At 37.4% G+C, this 22,739-nt stretch overlaps 1 long non-coding RNA gene and 2 pseudogenes across 1 annotated transcript; all 3 read right to left on the reverse strand.

Moving 5' to 3' along the window:
- Positions 1–1,036: 1,036 nt before the first annotated feature.
- On the reverse strand, positions 1,037–2,880 carry LOC114470123 (heparan sulfate glucosamine 3-O-sulfotransferase 1-like; annotated as a pseudogene).
- A 2,905-nt stretch (positions 2,881–5,785) lies between these two features.
- LOC114469229 (uncharacterized) lies at positions 5,786–6,750 on the reverse strand. Its single transcript, XR_003674740.1, has 4 exons — positions 6,580–6,750; positions 6,205–6,289; positions 5,960–6,116; positions 5,786–5,826 (listed from the first exon to the last, which is right to left on the reverse strand). It is a non-coding gene; the product is annotated as an uncharacterized LOC114469229 (long non-coding RNA).
- Positions 6,751–13,459: 6,709 nt separating this feature from the next.
- Positions 13,460–15,331, reverse strand: LOC114469220 (heparan sulfate glucosamine 3-O-sulfotransferase 1-like; annotated as a pseudogene).
- Between the last annotated feature and the right edge of the window lie 7,408 nt (positions 15,332–22,739).

Below are 22,739 nucleotides of genomic sequence, written 5' to 3' on the forward strand. Positions count from 1 at the left end.
TAAATTTCACAAGACTTGTATAGGGCTAAATTTTGACGCAATTTTGATGTCAAAAAATCCCCAATGTCAACACTAAAAAGGGCTAAAATTAGACTATGTTGGACGTCCAATAAAAACCGCATTCAATGACCATTGGTACTAAATTTGGACCAATCCTGACAGTCCCCAAAAAAAAACCCCAATTTCAATGATGACAATTTTGTTGCTAAATCGAGGCTAAGACCAGATTATCGACCCAAAGTTGAACGTCAAAATGACATCTGGTGTTTGGTAGTCTGTTATCAAATATTTTATTAATTCATAAAAATATTTTTGTCCGCTCTGTATCTCTGACTAATCCCAGGTTTAAACAAGTCCAACTATAAGACCCCTTAATGGGTCTTGGTCACGATTGACGTGGCGGAGGCAAAAACAGGAAACGCGGCTGGCTAAGACTGGGAAGCTAATGTTACAGCTATAAGAATGTCATCTTATTGTGTGTTGGCGCCAGAATAGGAGAGATAACGTTAGTGGACATAAATGAAAGTTTTTATTAGGATCTCTAAGCGACCACTGGAGCTCAGAAAAACTAAAACATTGGCTGTTTTTATCCTCCAGGCTAAGCCCCCGCCCAACAAAATATTGTCACAATGTTTTACAAACAATCAAAGGGTCTATACAAAAAACATGTCCTTTTATTAGGCACATTTTTAAAATTACAAATAACTTGGAAAAACAATAGCGTGAAATAGAAAAACAACACAATTACAAAAAAAACTTTCTCGATAACGGATTTTAAACTCAGTTTACAAATAACACAAAATTTAAGAGTTGAATTGTTTTCTGTACAAAATTGGTTACAAAATAAACAGTGATTGTCTTTTATGAGACCGGAGTTTATATTGTAAGAATCACGCAGTCATCTTGCACTACTCGTATAATTCAATTATCAGCGTGTGAATGGTTGTTTTCTGTGAGTTGATACAGATTTAAATACGTTCTAAACTCCAAAAGATCCAGCCTCGAACCAAACAAGTCATATTCCGTGTTTCTTCTTCTATTGCTTTGGATCAGCAGCACAGGAGAAGGACCGCCCGATCATTTCAAAGAACATCTTGTTCGGCTGCTCAAAGTACCGACAAAGTTTCCTGAGCACTTGTGCACTGAGTGGTGCATGTGGCCTTCCTTTAGACTCATCTAAACACTTGTCATGTCCGTCAGACAGCAGGCAGTAGAAGCCTTTGGTGGTGTTGAGTAAAAGTTGTCAGGGTTGATTCTAGGCGAGAGCTTCAAAAACCTCTCGGCCTTTCTCAGCTCAGAAACGGGTCCCGAATGAGGGCATCACCATCTACGACGTGGATCTGCTTCTTAGGGAAGACGTCGAGCCACTGAGTAAGATGGTGGTAGTACAGGCTTCTCTGCAGGGCTTTGTAGCCTGGGTCGATCTGGCCGTTGTGGAGAAGGAGCTCCTCTAGGGGCTGGTAGGGCTTGTGTCGGGTCAGGCGATTGTGGAGAACCTGGGTGTAGTCGGATATGAGCCTCACGGCGGGGTCCCGGACTATGAGTAACAAACGCACAGCTGGATTCATGTTCCACACACGTTCAGGAACCGAGGTGATGCAAAGTATCCTGGGGTCTTCTCAAGGGTCAGCTGACCAGAGGAAGTCAAAGGCATCTGGGATCGGTACCAGTCCAGACCACGGCGGTAGTGTTCCTCCACGTTGAAGTAGTGAACCTGATACACAAGGTACAGAAAAGCGTTTTATTACATCCCTTATATTATGACGTTACAAAAACAATTACAAGCTTTTTGAGGTTATTAAAAATATTTATTTTACACGTTATAATACCACTAGCCATTGACAGCAGCCATCAACACAGAGAAGTTGATCACAAGAAACAAGGAGCACCAGTAGATTAATTACACCACCTCTGGTTCCTTTAGTCACATATCATTGTGTGATTTTTTTTTTAACACCCATTGTTTGGTTAGGATTCATTCATGTATTAATAACATTTCAGTTCACCAGTTCATCAGTAATGTGACTTTGTTTTTGCTCCTTTTTTTGTCCAGGAGTAAAAGTCCGCCCCCCTGTGTGTCCCCTCTGTTTGGTGAGCTTAAAACATGAAGCTCTCGTCCATGTCTGATGAAGGGCGATCAGCCCGAAACGTCACGTCTTTTGGTGTTTTATTAAAAACTGAATTTGGGAGCAAACTACGCAGTGGTGCGGACCTTCATCTTCATAGCTACTTTGGACCTTTTTTGATCCAGCACACTGCTTGTTTTTTTGATTGTGCTACTCGTCTATAGTTTCCCATAAATATCCAAAAAAAACAAAGAGATTTCATTTTAACACAGAAAAACACTGCTTGTTGTTTTTTATTTTTCTGTACTTCAGTTTTGGTTTTAACTAAACGGAATAACCAAAGAACCAAGAGTACGTGGATATTTGAACTAAACTAAGTTGCATTTAAGCCAAAAGACTTGACAAAAACAAAATAAAAATGCTCTGTCTAAATTAACACTGGTTGTTACCAGTATTTTATGCCATTGATAGGTTTACCTCCTCAGCTTTTGGACTAACTGGGCTGGACTATAACTGGACCAGGCCTGATGAGTACATTTTCACTAGGTTGACCTCAGCTTTGGCCACTTCCACATCTGGATGTAGGTTGAGCATCTCCAGCAAAGCTCTGGTTCCACCTTTCCTCACTCCTATGATGATGGCTCCTGGCAGTCGCTGCTGAGTTTTATTATAAGAGGAGGATGAAGAGGAAGAGCGTGAGGAGGAAGAGGAAAAGGACAAGGTGGAATGTCTGGTGCGTAATTCCTTCAAGCACACAACATCTGGGTCTGAAGAACCAGGATCAACAGCAGGCAAACAGCACCGTCCACAGCATGGTGACACACACAGGCCTTTGATTTTAAAAACCTGTGAGACAAGAAGGAAAAAACGTTCAGATTTTAGATTTTCCATTTCTAAATGTAAACAGTTGTTTTAAAACCACAACAATATTCTGATTGTGGCAGGGTTGGGGTCAATTACACTTTTAAATTACAATTACCTCTTCAATTATCTATGCTGAATTAATTATGTTGAGCAGCGTTTTTTCTATTTACAGCTAAAATTTCAATTACGTTCTCAATTATTGAAGTTCAATTACAACTAAACACCTTTATTGAGCCTTTAATAAATAATCCCATGAATCATAACCTTCCTCTTGCGTTAGCATTCTGTTAGCATCTCTAATGCTAACGGTTCAGTTTGACATATGTCTTTAATTAGCTGTAAAATACACTAATAAACATAATTTTGTATTGAATCTCCTGGTTACCTTGTTAGGCACCCTAATCAATGAAAATATTGGTACTGATATTTTTGGTGTGTGCGTCTGAGTAAAATGAGTCAGTTGAACTTGATTGAAACATATTTTAATTTGTTAACTACATATGCCTATGTGTAAGCAATATAACTATAACACGGTTCTCCAGTTTTAAGTTGAATTACATTGTAAATGATAGTTTTTATAAAATGAATGCCAATTACATTTATAAATGAACTCACATACAATTCAATTACAATTACAACAACATCAACAGATTTTTCAGCTACTATTACAAAAAAAAGTCATAATTGTGATTAATTACCAATTACGCACTTACAATTGTAATTGACCCCAACCCTGCCTGGTGGAATTATGCCAATCTCCACCCTTTGCACCATTTAAATTCACCCTCATTTGGAAAGAATCATAATTTTTAGTAATAAGAACAAAGTAATAATTAATTATTGTAACAATGTGCTGGTTCAAATTAAGAGTTAGTCTAGTGCAGTGGTTCCCAAACTTTTTGTGCACAAGGCACAACAAAGGACAAGTAAAAATCTGAAGGCACACCTATTATTGTGCAAAAGAGCCTTTATAACACTTGTTGTCACTCATATCATGTACGATATCACAGGCGACCATACAAGAAAGTGCTCCATTTTCTCTCTCGCTGTTTTTCTGTTTTAATGTTGTCCCACAGCCTTTGTCACAGTCTTATAATTACCGCCTGCGCAACCGCGGGAAGCAAGCAAATATTGATTGCATTATTTATTTATTTATGTTTTTTACTGTTTATTTAAAGAATTGTTTTTGGGTATAGAGTTTTCCTCTGTATTATGAAATGAGTCTATACAAAGTAGTAAATTAAAATATAAGTCTACTTTATAACCTGAAACCTTTTTCTTTATGTTTATATCAAATATAGATATTACAATTTCAATTTAACAATTTCTCAACAGAAATACTTTATATTATACTATTTTCATACATAAATTAAATATTTTCACTTTGAATTGTATTAAAAAAAATTTACTGTATTTTAAATACTAACTTATTTTAGCCCATAAATACATAAGCAAGGTTTTAAGCAGTGACGTGCAGTCAGGGTAGGCAAGGTAGGCAGTGCCTACCCAAGGGTGAATTAATATTTTTATTTGTTTTGATTTTAATATAATTATAAATTATGTGTTTTTCCAATTCAAATAGCCTACAGTACCTATAAGTTTGAAAGTGTCAGCATTTTGTGCTTTTCATAACCCAAATGAAAAAACATCGCTATTTCCTGGTACGGCAGAGATGCTGCACAGTCTCACTCCTCTGTAAGGCAGGAGAAGGCCACGCCCCCTTCTCAAAAGCACATTGCTGCTCTGCCTTTGTTCCTATAGCGTGTTTTTATGTGTTTGGACATGATCCGTCAGTTCCCTAAGATGATGGAACCTGGTTTAGTCACATTGTCCTTTTCCATTTCATCAAATATTGTGCCCAGAAACTTATTTTCATGATCTATGTCAATATTTACACCATCTATCAATAACTGTGCAGGAGCATTGTTTTTGCAAATACCAAACAACATTAATTTAGTTTTTAGTAAGACCTACTTAAATTCAGTGATAATTTGTTCCTATTAAACCACTTGGTGTAAAAAAAAATAATAATAATTGGCTCAATTTAAGCAAAACATAAATGAATTAATATTTTTATTTTTTTTTTTTAATCTGCATTCAGACATCAACACTCTCCAAAAAACAGATTTGGAATGTATGCATAATAATGTTAGATCACTCTGTTTTCATTATTAAAACCTTAGATTAAGTTAATCTTTCTGTGTCATAAAAATGATTCTAAATGTCATATTACATAAATAATGTCTATGTGTGAGCTAACTCAGTCTGTAAGAAGAACTGATGAAGAAACATCCTGTGATGAAGATGAGCTCAGGTTCTAATGGAAAGTTAGTTTATTAAGCACACAAAGCATTTCACCAAGTTCAAGTTTTTATGATTTTATTTAATATAGTTTAAATCAAAGCAGTCCATGTAGACTAGACTACTGCTGTCTCATTCTCTGCTGTGGTGACAAACATCTGGGACCATCTGATCTCTGCAATCACACAAGACATTTTACACGTGTACAAAATAACCTCTTTTTTTATATTTGGCATTTTGATATTAAACATTCAACTTCAATTCAATTCAACTTTATTTATATAGAGCAAAATACAACAAAGTCATCTCAAAACGCTGAACAAAATATAAAAGCGATAGTAAAAAAGAAGAAAGAACCCAACAAGATCCACATGAACAAGCATTTAGCGACAGTGGGAAGAAAAAACTCCCTCTTTTTTATAGGAAGAAATCTCCAGCGGAACCAGGTTCAGAGGTGGCAGCCATCCGCTTCAACTGGTTGGGGTTAGTGAACAGAGGGACAAACAGAATAGGATAGAAGAATAGTCCATCCATGTGTCCTAGACTAGTTGAGCCAGCCATCGATCAGGAACCACCATCTCCAGCATCAAGACACCTGAAACAGAAAAGAGAGTGGAGGGTGAGGAGAAGGCACAGACTGCAGGAAAAAAAATGAATATATATATATATATATTAAAAAAAATCCATGTGTTTATTGTCTTTCTGTGTAAATGGGAGGTTTTGCTTACATTGTTTTAGTGAATAGAAGTCTTTCTGTCCTCTGATGTCTCCTCCTGAGGCTGAGTGTGGGACACTTCAGTGGGCTGTTGTGGATGCTGGTGCTCCCATCCTCCATCGTTCTTCTTCTACACCTCCATCAGTAGATGCTGGCACTCCTGTCTGACACTTTACAGGCATTATTTTAAAGTAACGTCCATTTTTACAATAAACATGTGTTCAGTGTCTTTCTGTGTAAATGGGAGGCTTTGCTTACATTGATAGAAGTCTTTCTTCATCTCCGTCCTCTGTTGATGTCTCCTCCTGTCCTCCATCTTTTCTTCCCTCGTTCATCCCACATGCTGGGAATAAAAAGTTTATCTTTAACTCTTAACAGCCTAACTTAACATAATATACATGCATGTTTTATTAAAGTGACAGGAGAACCACGCCGACTGTGGCCCATCATAAAGAAACTAAAAATAAAATGCTTACTATCTAAAAAGGTCCTGGTGCCAGACGCTGCCTGGGACATGAACTGTCCCGCAAGACGCAAAGGCCAGCTATGACTTACCACCTACAACAACTATTTACATAACGGTCAAGACACTACAGAGGTCAAAAACACAGAAAGTTGATGATATACACAAACCTTGGTGCAAATACAACTATGGATAGAGCTGGAGACTCCTCAGCGTTCCACGTCCAAGTGCAGATCCACACCTTCACTGTCAGGGTCACTGTAAACAAAGAACTCAGAAATATTACAAGCAAACATGTCAAACTCAGCTGCCTCTATTAGGACAGGAAGTTGGGCCCACTCTGGGTCTAAACCACAGGAGGTCGACCCACACTGGTTCAGAACCCAGAGGGTCGGCCCACTCTGGGTCCGAACCCAGGGGTTCGACACAGTCTGGGTCGACCAACTCTGGGTCCGAACCCAGGGGGTCGGCCCACTCTGGGTCTAAACCCAGGTGGTCGACCACACTGGGTCTAAACCCAGGTGGTCGACCCAGTCTGGGTCGACCACCTCTGGGTCCGAACCCAGGGTGTCGTACAAGTCCAGGGCCAAAGCCGGAGCCTCGACCCAGGGTGGAACCAAACCCTCAGGTGAGGCCCACTCATGGACTAAATCTGAAAAAAAGAAAAAAGAAAAACATGGTTAATAAAGAGTGATATTTCAATTCATTTACTATGGTTCACAATAGTAAGAAATATAATTATAGATGTATTGTATTTTCTCAGACCTCCACACAGTAATGTATATATGGAACAACAACCAAACAGAGGGGTATTGCAAGTAATGTGTGATCTAAAACATGCTACGTTTTATTAATTGTTGCAAATTGCTTTTTTATTTAAACTTTGGATTGTACATGCCTAAACTGTGAATAAAAAAATATAATTAAATAAGAGGAAAAAAAAAATAAGCCTTTTAAACTTAAATAAGGAGAAATATTTCTACATCAAAGAAAATAATCAATGTAGGAAATCAAAGTATGTAGTAAACAGATTAAACATCACTGACATGAGTAGAATAAACCAGAAATATTAAATTACAAACAATGCAAACAGCATCCATGGTAAATACATTTTACCCAGTCAGCAACATTCTTAAGTCTAAAAAACAAACCAAAACAAAATCATAACAGCTAATTCAGGTGCTCATGGGAAGTGTAGTGAAGTCAAAGTATCCATTTTTTCTATAAAATGTGACAAATGGACTGAAAATATAATGTAGGAAATAAAATACACATTTCCATCAAAGCTACCTCAGAACAGGACTTAAGTAAATAGTAAATAAAACTCTGTAAAACAGTCTCAGCAGCTCAAACGCTCACTACAAGTATCAATCAGAGTCAAATTATCACAAAAACAAACGTTAAACACATGAAAAATGAAAACTATCAACCATTTTCTGTAGGTCTTAATATAAATATAAACGCCTTAAACCTGATTCAGACCTAGAATAATGACTATTTTAAATCATAACACGTTTGATGCTAAAATGATTAAAGTATGAATATCAGATAATAATAAAAACATGTCTTACCTTGGGCCATGCGCGGGGCCATGGTCACCTACTGGTCTAACGTCTTCTTCTCCTCCTGGTCTAAAGTCTTCCCTCTGGTCCTGGTCTAAAGTCTTCTTCTGGTCCTGGTCTAAAGTCTTCTTCTGGTCCTGGTCTAAAGTCTTCTTCTGGTCCTGGTCTAAAGTCTTCTTTCTGGTCCTGGTCTAAAGTCTTCTTCTGGTCCTGGTATAAAGTCTCCTCTGGTCTGGTACAAGTCTCGTAAAGACTTTTCTGTGTGTTTTGTAAATGTTTCTCAGCTCAAAGTTGTTCACAGCTCTCCTCTCTCGTCTCGCTGCTCACAGTGAACGTTGGACGTTAAACAGGTGACTTTAAAAGTCGCATCCTCCCTCGTTGCCATGGCTCTTACGTCAGTTCACGGACACGCGTACAAAACTGAACAAGTTACACGGCCCATTTTTTATTTTTTATTTGTGAGCATTATTGTGGGGATATTTAAACATTTTATGACCTATAAAAATAAAAATATTTTAAATGAGGTGACTATACGTTTGTTTTACCAGCTCATTACCACTTATTAAAGTCCCTGTCCGTTGCGTAATATTCATGGAAATTACTGGTGTCCCACGGACCCTGAATGTTAGCACCCGAATCACATTAGGCCTGCTTTAAACTTTCATAACTCCGCCAATAATTGATCTATTGAATTAATTCTACAGTGTCTGAAAGCTAATAATTGATCTTTACAGCCAATGTGTCATGACTTGACACCTGATTTTTAATGACACGTGTGACGAAGTCTATTAAAGAGGCCAATGATCAGAGGGGCAGATAGAGAGAGAGCAAGTAGGATGAAAAGCACCAAATAACTCCTGATTTTAATTAAATAATGTCAGCAAAAAGACCCTGTTGTACAATAAATTCTCCATTGATGTTCATTGTTTACTGAGGGATTTGAGAATAAAGGAGCCATGTAGTGCAATCTCTTATTGACAACAATGCATGTTTTGTTATTGCATTAAATAAATGATATTATTTTATTGGCATAATTGTGACCATCACCAGCCCTCCCTATGGAAGGGTAAGAAACACTTTATTAAAGGGAGAATATAAAAAGAGAGGGCAGTGTTACACCTATCTGAGGGGGAAGGGAACAGGGAAGAGGGAGTCAGGGTAGGAACATGGAAGGGGTGGTGAAGAGTCGATTGTTTTAAGGTGAGAGTGAAATGTGATGTTATAGTTGTGCATATTGTGCTTATGTTGCGTAATCAGTTAAGCCAGTCTGGGTGGACAAGTGTGGAGAAATTGAAGCAGGTGATTTATAGGAAGTTAATGTAAGATGAGTTCAATGTCTGGATGAATAAATGTCTTTCTGCAGCTCATTTACTTTGTGTACATTATTAATGTGTACTGTAAGTATGCTTGTAGTGTGTGGTCAGAGTTTTAGAACAGTGTATAAAGTTTGTTAGTTTAAGTGTGTGGTGTGTGTGTGTGTGTTGTGTGTGGTGTGTGGTGTGTGTGTGTGTGTGGTGTGTGTGTGTGTGTGTGGTGTGTGTGTGTGTTGTGTGTGTGTGTGTGTGTGTGTGTGTGTGGCTAAGTGGCATTAAGGCTATTGAGGCATGCTACATCAGAGTGATAAGCGTTAAAGCGTAAGTAGGGAATTTTTCAAAACCAACCACGGAAATAAAATACAAATCTTTTTACGCTGTCATTATCTGTCATTAACATAAAATAAAGTGTCATGAAGGCTGTTATTAAGTATGTTTGCTAAATTATGACCAATTTGCTAAATGATGACATCTTTGGAGCTATGTTGGCATTTTTTGGAGGATCTAATGGGGTTTGGTAGAGTTATGGGTAACAAACAAAACTTAATGACAGCCTTCATAACACTCATTCATAATGACAGGTCTCATGTTATAATAATTACAGCATAAAATGTCAGCGTTATGTTTAAAACTTCAAGTAAAGTGTTAACCATTATTATTTATTTGTTGCACAGGCCGGTGGCTGCATCTCATCTTGTCCTGGTGAAGTATTGGCCCCAGCCTCTACTGCATCTTTAAGCTCCTTAAAAGAAAAATACAGATTAAACGAGCTGTTCGTGTCTTCACTGCATGTTAATTTCCAATTATTATCTCGCAGAACTTCATTTCTCATTCTAAGACTTTCATCCCCCAAAACTGTCGAGTTATGCACTTCTTGAAATACTTCTACACACATATCAGCTTTTTCTTTGCTACAGACAGCTTCTGCGCTGCTATTCTTTAACACTGGTAGAGCAGTATTACTCCTTTTCCCCACCATTCTAGGAATCCGAGCCCAGATTTCTTTAACTTGGGTTCTTGGTCCTATCGTACTACAGAACTCCCTCCAACATTTATTTTTTGCCCCCTTAATTGTTTTCCGAGCCAAAGCCCTCCACCTCTTATAATCAATAACATTTTCCTGAGTAGGACGTATCCTTACCTTTTTAAAAGCCTTCCTTCTATTGCTTACTGCTTCAGCACATTCCTTGTTCCACCATGGAACAATTATTCGATCACGGGGCAACCTTCTACTCGGAATAGTCTCTGCAGCTACTCTCATAATCATATCTGTCAAAGATTTACACATGTTATCTATAGACCCGTTACTATCTACCTCATCCAACCCCTTATTAGTACCTTCCCTGAACTTGTCCCAATCCACCCTGGAAAAATCCAATCTGTGACATCTGTCTGAAGATTCTACCATAATTGCTCTGCCGAAAGTAGCCATAACAGGATAATGATGGCTTCCGAGTGTATCATCATCCCAAACTCCCACTTTGCTATCATTGCCAATGAAGGGCACGTAAAACTGAGATCAAGGCAAGAAGTCTTGTTGTATTAATATCAATTCGAGTAGCTCTTCCATCATTCAAGATTACAAAATTGCTTCTATCTAAAATTCTTCTACCACTAAACCATTTGCATCCCTTTCCTGGCTTCCCCACAAAGGGTGCTTCCACACCCTGTTCCTCGTTACGCCTTAACAAGATGACAATGCTGCCCTCTGCTGGTTTTATTTGGTATAGATCAGTGTTTCTACCTTTTAGAACCAACGTACTTTCAAATACGAAGTGCAATTAATAAACTGCAGTCATTCTTCTAAGTGTTTTAATAGGAATTAAATTAACCACAACAAAAAAAAAATTTATGATTTTTCATATTTCTTATTTCAAATACAAAGTGCAATGAACAATCTTTAGCTTATATTTACAAAATATAAAATAGATTAAAATATAATGATTATAATTTAAATAAATAAATAAAACATTTATATAACTACATTTTGTTCTGTTGTTAAACGTAAGCGTGTCAGATTCCATCCACAGTGAACATCTTTACTGCTTAAGGTGAATTTGAGAAGACAAGTGACAAAGAAGTGGAACATTAATTGCAGTGTTTCTTTCATCAAAGGGGTATAAATACCTTTTCCTCCTATTACTCGTTTGATTTACAAAATAATCTTCACTTTGAGGTGTCCCTGCATTGATCTCAACTCCTTCATGTGTCCCAAAAAATACATAAAAAAAGAAAGAAAGACAACCTGACACAAAGAAAATGAAAAAGAAATAGAGAAAAACTAAAATAAATTATAAAACATAATCTAGGGGGAAAAAATGACAGAGTAAAAGACAGGAAACAGAAGACAAACAAACTGTCTTGAAAATCTAAATTAAAAAAAAGCAAAACAAAAAGCTGTGGAGAAACTCACATTCACACAATTTAATAGAGAAAAGCCTGAAAAATAAAAGCAAGTGTAAAAAGCCATAGATAAAATAAGGTAGTATGAAGGGGGGTGTGACTGACTGATTATAGAGAACTAATAATTAAATGACTTTAACGACATGCGAAGGACACAAAAACACAATTTAAAAAAACTGGATTAAAAACACTAACAATTAAAAATTGGAATTGGTTCTGTAGCCCACAGCTGTGCTAGAAGAGTTTCCTGTTGATTTAATTTGTTAAATGTCTATCCCATCCAGTAACATATGGTTGAAAAACCATTGAAAAGACGTCTTTGCATATAAACAACGTCAACATTTGGTCGAAAAGAGAATTGTGAAAAGCCGCCGTTTTCTGATCGTAGTACTGTGCACTCAAGATTAATTTTATTGATTAATTAATTAAAAAATCTTTACCTTCTCAAAATGTAATACCTAATTCTGGGAACCGTTGTAGTCCACTTGGACCAGGATCATATTTGTATTTTTGGTACATATTTGTGGGCTGTTATGTTTGAGGGTTGTTACATTACATTTTCTTATTTTTTTTTTTTAGCTAATTTGGTTTAAATTAACCCAAATAAAAGAGTTAAAACTGTTGAGCTACTTAACACTAATGAGTAGTCCTATCCAAAGACTATTTTTGCGCTACACTTGGACCAAATGTGCTAAATCTGGACCAAGTTGGACGATTAAATGACAACTAAATTTCAACAACTACTGTATATTAGGGCTAAATTTGGACCAATTTTGATGGTCAAAAAATCCCCAATTTCAACGACTAAAGAAGGGCTAAAATTAGACTATGTTGGACGGTCCAATAAAAACCTCAGTTCAATGACTACATTGGTACTAAATTTGGACCAATCCTGACAGTCCAAAAAAACCCAATTTCAATGACAATTTTTGTGCTAAATCGAGGCTAAGACCAGATTTAGCCCAAAATTGAACGTCAAAATGACATCTGGTGTTTGGTAGTCTGTTATCAAATATTTTATTAATTCATAAAAAATTTTTTGTCCTACTCTGTATCTCTGACTAATCCCAGGTTTAAACAAGTCCAACTATAGACCCCTTAATGGTCTTGTCACGATTGACGTGGCTGGAGGCAAAAACAGGAAACGCTGCTGGCTAAAGACTGTGGAAGCTAATGTTACAGCTATAGAAATGTCATCTTATTGTGTGTTTGGGCGCCAGAATATGAGAGATAACGTTAGTGGACATAAATGAAAGTTTTATAGGATTCTAGCGGACACTGGAGCTCAGAAAAACTAAAACAATTGTGGTTTTGCCTCCAGGCTAAGCCCCGCCCAACAAAATATGTCACAATGTTTACCAAACAATCAAAGGGTCTATACAAAAAACATGTCCTTTTATTAGGCACATTTTTTAAAATTACAAATAACTTGGAAAAACAATAGCGTGAATAGAAAAACAACACAATTACAAAAAAAACTTTCTCGATAACGGATTTAAACTCAGTTTACAAATAACACAAAATTTAAGAGTTGAATTGTTTTCTGTACAAAATTGTTACAAAATAAACAGTGATTGTCTTTTTTATGAGACCGGAGTTTATATTGTAAAGAATCACGCAGTCATCTTGCACTACTCGTATATTCAATTATCAGCGTGTGAATGGTTGTCTTCTGTGAGTTGATACAGATTTAAATACGTTTCTAAACTCCAAAAGATCCAGCCTCGAACCAAACAAGTCATTATTCCGTGTTTCTTCTTCTATTGCTTGGATCAGCACCAGGAGAAGGACCGCCCGATCATTTCAAAGAACATCTTGTTCGGCTGCTCAAAGTACCGACAAAGTTTTCCTGAGCACTTGTGCACTGAGTGGTGCATGTGGCCTTCCTTTAGACTCATCTAAACACTTGTCATGTCCGTCAGACAGCAGGCAGTAGAAGCCTTTGGTGGTGTTGAGGTAAAAGTTGTCAGGGTTGATTCTAGGCGAGAGCTTCAAAAACCTCTCGCCTTTCTCAGCTCAGGAAACGGGTCCCGAATGAGGGCATCACCATCTACGACGTGGATCTGCTTCTTAGGGAAGACGTCGAGCCACTGAGTAAGATGGTGGTAGTACAGGCTTCTCTGCAGGGCTTTGTAGCCTGGGTCGATCTGGCCGTTGTGGAGAAGGCGCTCCTCTAGGGGCTGGTAGGGCTTGTGGTCGGGTCAGGCGATTGTGGAGAACCTGGGTGTAGTCGGATATGAGCCTCACGGCGGGGTCCGGACTATGAGTAACAAACGCACAGCTGGATTCATGTTCCACACACGTTCAGGAACCGGAGGTGATTGCAAAGTATCCTGGGGTCTTCTCAAGGGTCAGCTGACCAGAGGAAGTCAAAGGCATCTGGGATCGGTACCAGTCCAGACGACGGCGGTAGTGTTCCTCACGTTGAAGTAGTGAACCTGATACACAAGGTACAGAAAAGCGTTTTATTACATCCCTTATATTATGACGTTACAAAAACAATTACAGCTTTCTTGAGGTTATTAAAAATATTTATTTTACACGTTATAATACCACTAGCCATTGACAGCAGCCATCAACACAGAGAAGTTGATCACAAGAAACAAGGAGCACCAGTAGATTAATTACACCACCTCTGGTTCCTTTAGTCACATATCATTTGTGTGATTTTTTTTTTTAACACCCATTGTTTGGTTAGGATTCATTCATGTATTAATAACATTTCAGTTCACCAGTTCATCAGTAATGTGACTTTGTTTTTGCTCCTTTTTTAGTCCAGGAGTAAAAGTCCGCCCCCCTGTGTGTCCCCTCTGTTTGGTGAGCTTAAAACATGAAGCTCTCGTCCATGTCTGATGAAGGGCGATCAGCCCGAAACGTCACGTCTTTTGGTGTTTTATTAAAAACTGAATTTGGGAGCAAACTACGCAGTGGTGCGGACCTTCATTTCTTCATAGCTACTTTGGACCTTTTTTGATCCAGCACACTGCTTGTTTTTTTGATTGTGCTACTCGTCTATAGTTTCCCATAAATATCCAAAAAAAACACAAAGAGATTTCATTTTAACACAGAAAAACACTGCTTGTCCGTTTTTTTATTTTTCTGTACTTCAGTTTTGGTTTTAACTAACGGAATAACCAAAGAACCAAGAGTACGTGGATATTTGAACTAAACTAAGTTGCATTTAAGCCAAAAGACTTTGACAAAAACAAAATAAAAATGCTCTGTCTAAATTAACACTGGTTGTTACCAGTATTTTATGCCATTGATAGGTTTACCTCAGCTTTTGGACTAACTGGGCTGGACTATAACTGGACCAGGCCTGATGAGTACATTTTCACTAGGTTGACCTCAGCTTTGGCCATTTCCACATCTGGATGTAGGTTGAGCATCTCCAGCAAAGCTCTGGTTCCACCTTTCCTCACTCCTATGATGATGGCTCCTGGCAGTCGCTGCTGAGTTTTATTATAAGAGGAGGATGAAGAGGAAGAGCGTGAGGAGGAAGAGGAAAGGACAAGGTGGAATGTCTGGTGCGTAATTCCTTCAAGCACACAAACATCTGGGTCTGAAGAACCAGGATCAACAGCAGGGCAAACAGCACCGTCCACAGCATGGTGACACACACAGGCCTTTGATTTTAAAAACCTGTGAGACAAGAAGGAAAAAACGTTCAGATTTTTAGATTTTCCATTTCTAAATGTAAACAGTTGTTTTAAAACCACAACAATATTCTGATTGTGGCAGGGTTGGGGTCAATTACACTTTTAAATTACAATTACCTCTTCAATTATCTATGCTGAATTAATTATGTTGAGCAGCGTTTTTTCTATTTACAGCTAAAATTTCAATTACGTTCTCAATTATTGAAGTTCAATTACAACTAAACACCTTTATTGAGCCTTTAATAAATAATCCCATGAATCATAACCTTCCTCTTGCGTTAGCATTCTGTTAGCATCTCTAATGCTAACGGTTCAGTTTGACATATGTCTTTAATTAGCTGTAAAATACACTAATAAACATAATTTTGTATTGAATCTCCTGGTTACCTTGTTAGGCACCCTAATCAATGAAAATATTGGTACTGATATTTTTGGTGTGTGCGTCTGAGTAAAATGAGTCAGTTGAACTTGATTTGAAACATATTTTAATTTGTTAACTACATATGCCTATGTGTAAGCAATATAACTATAACACGGTTCTCCAGTTTTAAGTTGAATTACATTGTAAATGATAGTTTTTATAAAATGAATGCCAATTACATTTATAAATGAACTCACATACAATTCAATTACAATTACAACAACATCAACAGATTTTTCAGCTACTATTACAAAAAAATGTCATAATTGTGATTAATTACCAATTACGCACTTACAATTGTAATTGACCCCAACCCTGCCTGGTGGAATTATGCCAATCTCCACCCTTTGCACCATTTAAATTCACCCTCATTTGGAAAGAATCATAATTTTTAGTAATAAGAACAAAGTAATAAGTAATTATTGTAACAATGTGCTGGTTCAAATTAAGAGTTAGTCTAGTGCAGTGGTTCCCAAACTTTTGTGCACAAGGCACAACAAAGGACAAGTAAAAATCTGAAGCACACCTATTATTGTGCAAAAGAGCCTTTATAACACTTGTTGTCACTCATATCATGTACGATATCACAGGCGACCATACAAGAAAGTGCTCCATTTTCTCTCTCGCTGTTTTTCTGTTTTAATGTTGTCCCACAGCCTTTGTCCACAGTCTTATAATTACCGCCGCTGCGCAACCGCGGGGAACAGCAAAATATTGATTGCATTATTTATTTATTTATGTTTTTTACTGTTTATTTAAAGAATTGTTTTTGGGTATAGAGTTTTCCTCTGTATTATGAAATGAGTCTATACAAAGTAGTAAATTAAAATATAAGTCTACTTTATAACCTGAAACCTTTTTCTTTATGTTATATCAAATATAGATATTACAATTTCAATTAACAATTTCTCAACAGAAATACTTTTATATTATACTATTTTCATACATAAATTAAATATTTTCACTTTGAATTGTATTAAAAAGAAATTTACTGTATTTTAAATACTAACTTATTTTAAGCCCATAAATACATAAGCAAGGTTTTAAGCAGTGACGTGCAGTCAGGGTAGGCAAGGTAGGCAGTGCCTACCCAAGGGTGAATTAATATTTTGATTATTTGTTTTGATTTTAATATAATTATAAATTATGTGTTTTTCCAATTCAAATAGCCTACAGTACCTATAAGTTTGAAAGTGTCAGCATTTTGTGCTTTTCATAACCCAAATGAAAAAACATCGCTATTTCCTGGTACGGCAGAGATGCTGCACAGTCTCACTCCGCTGTAAGGCAGGAGAAGGCCACGCCCCCTTCTCAAAAGCACATTGCTGCTCTGCCTTTGTTCCTATAGCGTGTTTTTTATGTGTTTGGACATGATCCGTCAGTTCCCTAAGATGATGGAACCTGGTTTAGTCACATTGTCCTTTTCCATTTCATCAAATATTGTGCCCAGAAACTTATTTTCATGATCTATGTCAATATTTACACCATCTATCAATAACTGTGCAGGAGCATTGTTTTTTGCAAATACCAAACAACATTAATTTAGTTTTTAGTAAGACCTACTTAAATTCAGTGATAATTTGTTCCTATTAAACCACTTGGTGTAAAAAAAAATAATAATAATTGGCTCAATTTAAGCAAAACATAAATGAATTAATATTTTTATTTTTTTTTTTTAATCTGCATTCAGACATCAACACTCTCCAAAAAAACAGATTTGGAATGTATGCATAATAATGTTAGATCACTCTGTTTTCATTATTAAAACCTTAGATTAAGTTAATCTTTCTGTGTCATAAAAATGATTCTAAATGTCATATTACATAAATAATGTCTATGTGTGAGCTAACTCAGTCTGTAAGAAGAACTGATGAAGAAACATCCTGTGATGAAGATGAGCTCAGGTTCTAATGGAAAGTTAGTTTATTAAGCACACAAAGCATTTCACCAAGTTCAAGTTTTTATGATTTTATTTAATATAGTTTAAATCAAAGCAGTCCATGTAGACTAGACTACTGCTGTCTCATTCTCTGCTGTGGTGACAAACATCTGGGACCATCTGATCTCTGCAATCACACAAGACATTTTACACGTGTACAAAATAACCTCTTTTTTTATATTTGGCATTTTGATATTAAACATTCAACTTCAATTCAATTCAACTTTATTTATATAGAGCAAAATACAACAAAGTCATCTCAAAACGCTGAACAAAATATAAAAGCGATAGTAAAAAGAAGAAGAAAGAACCCAACAAGATCCACATGAACAAGCATTTAGCGACAGTGGGAAGAAAAAACTCCCTCTTTTTTATAGGAAGAAATCTCCAGCGGAACCAGGTTCAGAGGTGGCAGCCATCCGCTTCAACTGGTTGGGGTTAGTGAACAGAGGGACAAACAGAATAGGATAGAAGAATAGTCCATCATGTGTCCTAGACTAGTTGAGCCGTGAGCCATCGATCAGGAACCACCATCTCCAGCATCAAGACACCTGAAACAGAAAAGAGAGTGGAGGGTGAGGAGAAGGCACAGACTGCAGGAAAAAAAAATGAATATATATATATATATATATATATATATTAAAAAAAATCCATGTGTTTATTGTCTTTCTGTGTAAATGGGAGGTTTTGCTTACATTGTTTAGTGAATAGAAGTCTTTCTGTCCTCTGATGTCTCCTCCTGAGGCTGAGTGTGGGACCACTTCAGTGGGCTGTTGTGGATGCTGGTGCTCCCATCCTCCATCGTTCTTCTTCTACACCTCCATCAGTAGATGCTGGCACTCCTGTCTGACACTTTACAGGCATTATTTTAGTAAGTAACGTCCATTTTTACAATAAACATGTGTTCAGTGTCTTTCTGTGTAAATGGGAGGCTTGCTTACATGATAGAAGTCTTTCTTCATCTCCGTCCTCTGTTGATGTCTCCTCCTGTCCTCCATCTTTTCTTCCCTCGTTCATCCCACATGCTGGGAATAAAAAGTTTATCTTTAACTCTTAACAGCCTAACTTAACATAATATACATGCATGTTTTATTAAAGTGACAGGAGAACCACGCCGACTGTGGCCCATCATAAAGAAACTAAAATAAAATGCTTACTATCTAAAAAGGTCCTGGTGCCAGACGCTGCCTGGGACATGAACTGTCCCGCAAGACGCAAAGGCCAGCTATGACTTACCACCTACAACAACTATTTACATAACGGTCAAGACACTACAGAGGTCAAAAACACAGAAAGTTGATGATATACACAAACCTTGGTGCAAATACAACTATGGATAGAGCTGGAGACTCCTCAGCGTTCCACGTCCAAGTGCAGATCCACACCTTCACTGTCAGGGTCACTGTAAACAAAGAACTCAGAAATATTACAAGCAAACATGTCAAACTCAGCTGCCTCTATTAGGACAGGAAGTTGGGCCCACTCTGGGTCTAAACCCAGGAGGTCGACCCACACTGGTTCAGAACCCAGAGGGTCGGCCCCTCTGGGTCCGAACCCAGGGGTTCGACACAGTCTGGGTCGACCAACTCTGGGTCCGAACCCAGGGGGTCGGCCCACTCTGGGTCTAAACCCAGGTGGTCGACCAACACTGGGTCTAAACCCACGTGGTCGACCCAGTCTGGGTCGACCACCTCTGGGTCCGAACCCAGGGTGTCGTACAAGTCCAGGGCCAAAGCCGGAGCCTCGACCCAGGGTGGAACCAAACCCTCAGGTGAGGCCCACTCATGGACTAAATCTGAAAAAAAGAAAAAAGAAAAACATGGTTAATAAAGAGTGATATTTCAATTCAATTTACTATGGTTCACAATAGTAAGAAATATAATTATTAGATGTATTGTATTTTCTCAGACCTACACACAGTAATGTATATATGGAACAACAACCAAACAGAGGGGTATTGCAGTAATGTGTGATCTAAAACATGCTACGTTTTATTAATTGTTGCAATGCTTTTTTAAACTTTGGATTGTACATGCCTAAACTGTGAATAAAAAAATATAATTAAATAAGAGGAAAAAAAAAAATAAGCCTTTTAAACTTAAATAAGGAGAAATATTTCTACATCAAGAAAATAATCAATGTAGGAAATAAAGTATGTAGTAACAGATTAAACATCACTGACATGAGTAGAATAAACCAAGAAATATTAAATTACAAACAATGCAAACAGCATCCATGGTAAATACATTTTACCCAGTCAGCAACATTCTTTAAGTCTAAAAAACAAAACCAAAACAAAATCATAACAGCTAATTCAGGTGCTCATGGGAAGTGTAGTGAAGTCAAAGTATCCATTTTTTCTATAAAATGTGACAATGGACTGAAAATAATGTAGGAAATAAAATACACATTTCCATCAAAGCTACCTCAGAACAGGACTTAAGTAAATAGTAAATAAAACTCTGTAAAACAGTCTCAGCAGCTCAAACGCTCACTACAAGTATCACATCAGAGTCAAATTATCACAAAAACAAACGTTAAACACATGAAAAATGAAAACTATCAACCATTTTCTGTAGGTCTTTAATATAAATATAAACGCCTTAAACCTGATTCAGACCTAGAATAATGACTATTTAAATCATAACACGTTGATGCTAAAATGATTAAAGTATGAATATCAGATAATAATAAAAACATGTCTTACCTTGGGCCATGCGCGGGGCCATGGTCACCTACTGGTCTAACGTCTTCTTCTCCTCCTGGTCTAAAGTCTTCCTCTGGTCCTGGTCTAAAGTCTTCTTCTGGTCCTGGTCTAAAGTCTTCTTCTGGTCCTGGTCTAAAGTCTTCTTCTGGTCCTGGTCTAAAGTCTTCTTCTGGTCCTGGTCTAAAGTCTTCTTCTGGTCCTGGTATAAAGTCTTCCTCTGGTCTGGTACAAGTCTCGTAAAGACTTTCTGTGTGTTTTGTAAATGTTTCTCAGCTCAAAGTTGTTCACAGCTCTCCTCTCTCGTCTCGCTGCTCACAGTGAACGTTGGACGTTAACAGGTGACTTTAAAAGTCGCATCCTCCTCGTTGCCATGGCTCTGACGTCAGTTCACGGACACGCGTACAAAACTGAACAAGTTACACGGCCCATTTTTTATTTTTTATTTGTGAGCATTATTGTGGGATATTTAAACATTTTATGACCTATAAAAATAAAATATTTAAATGAGGTGACTATACGTTGTTTTACCAGCTCATTACCACTTATAAAGTCCTGTCCGTTGCGTAATATTCATGGAAATTACTGGTGTCCCACGGACCCTGAATGTCGCACCGAAATCACATTAGGCTGCTTTAAACTTTCATAACTCCGCCAATAATTGATCTATTGAATTAATTCTAACAGTGTCTGAAAGCTAATAAATTGATCTTTACAGCCAATGTGTCATGACTTGACACCTGATTTTTAATGACACGTGTGACGAAGTCTATTAAAGAGGCCAATGATCAGAGGGGCAGATAGAGAGAGAGCAAGTAGGATGAAAAGCACCAAATAACTCCTGATTTTAATTAAATAATGTCAGCAAAAAGACCCTGTTGTACAATAAATTCTCCATTGATGTTCATTGTTTACTGAGGGATTTGAGAATAAAGGAGCCATGTAGTGCAATCTCTTATTGACAACAATGCATGTTTTGTTATTGCAATTAAATAAATGATATTATTTTATTGCATAATTGTGACCATCACCAGCCCTCCCTATGGAAGGGTAAGAAACACTTTATTAAAGGGAGAATATAAAAAGAGAGGGCAGTGTTACACCTATCTGAGGGGGAAGGGAACAGGGAAGAGGGAGTCAGGGTAGGAACATGGAAGGGGTGGTGAAGAGTCGATTGTTTTAAGGTGAGAGTGAAATGTGATGTATAGTTGTGCATATTGTGCTTATGTTGCGTAATCAGTTAAGCCAGTCTGGTGACAAGTGTGGAGAAATTGAAGCAGGTGATTTATAGGAAGTTAATGTAAGATGAGTTCAATGTCTGGATGAATAAATGTCTTTCTGCAGCTCATTTTTACTTTGTGTACATTATTAATGTGTACTGTAAAGTATGCTTGTAGTGTGTGGTCAGAGTTTTAGAACAGTGTATAAAGTTTGTTAGTTTTAAAGTGTGTGTGTGTGTGTGTGTGTGTGTGTGTGTGTGTGTGTTGTGTGTGTGTGTGTGTGTGTGTGTGTGTTGTGTGTGTGTGTGTGTGTGTGTGTGTGTGTGTGTGTGTGTGTGTGTGTGTGTGTGTGTGTGTGTGTGGCTAAGTGCATTAAGGCTATTGAGGCATGCTACATCAGAGTGATAAGCGTTAAAGCGTAAGTAGGAATTTTTCAAAACCAACCACGGAAATAAAATACAAATCTTTTTACGCTGTCATTATCTGTCATTAACATAAATAAAGTGTCATGAAGGCTGTTATTAAGTATGTTTGCTAAATTATGACAATTTGCTAATGATGACATCTTTGGAGCTATGTTGGCATTTTTTGGAGGATCTAATGGGGTTTGGTAGAGTTATGGGTAACAAACAAAACTTAATGACAGCCTTCATAACACCTCATTCATAATGACAGGTCTCATGTTATAATAATTACAGCATAAAATGTCAGCGTTATGTTTAAAACTTCAAGTAAAGTGTTAACCATTATTATTTATTTGTTGCACAGGCCGGTGGCTGCATCTCATCTTGTCCTGGTGAAGTATTGGCCCCAGCCTCTACTGCATCTTTAAGCTCCTTAAAAGAAAAATACAGATTAAACGAGCTGTTCGTGTCTTCACTGCATGTTAATTTCCAATTATTATCTCGCAGAACTTCATTTCTCATTCTAAGACTTTCATCCCCCAAAACTGTCGAGTTATGCACTTCTTGAAATACTTCTACACACATATCAGCTTTTCTTTGCTACAGACAGCTTCTGCGCTGCTATTCTTTAACACTGGTAGAGCAGTATTACTCCTTTTCCCACCATTCTAGGAATCCGAGCCCAGATTTCTTTAACTTGGGTTC

This window comes from Gouania willdenowi, chromosome 9 (assembly GCF_900634775.1).
Source record: "Gouania willdenowi chromosome 9, fGouWil2.1, whole genome shotgun sequence".
In the NCBI taxonomy this organism is placed as follows: domain Eukaryota; kingdom Metazoa; phylum Chordata; class Actinopteri; order Blenniiformes; family Gobiesocidae; genus Gouania; species Gouania willdenowi.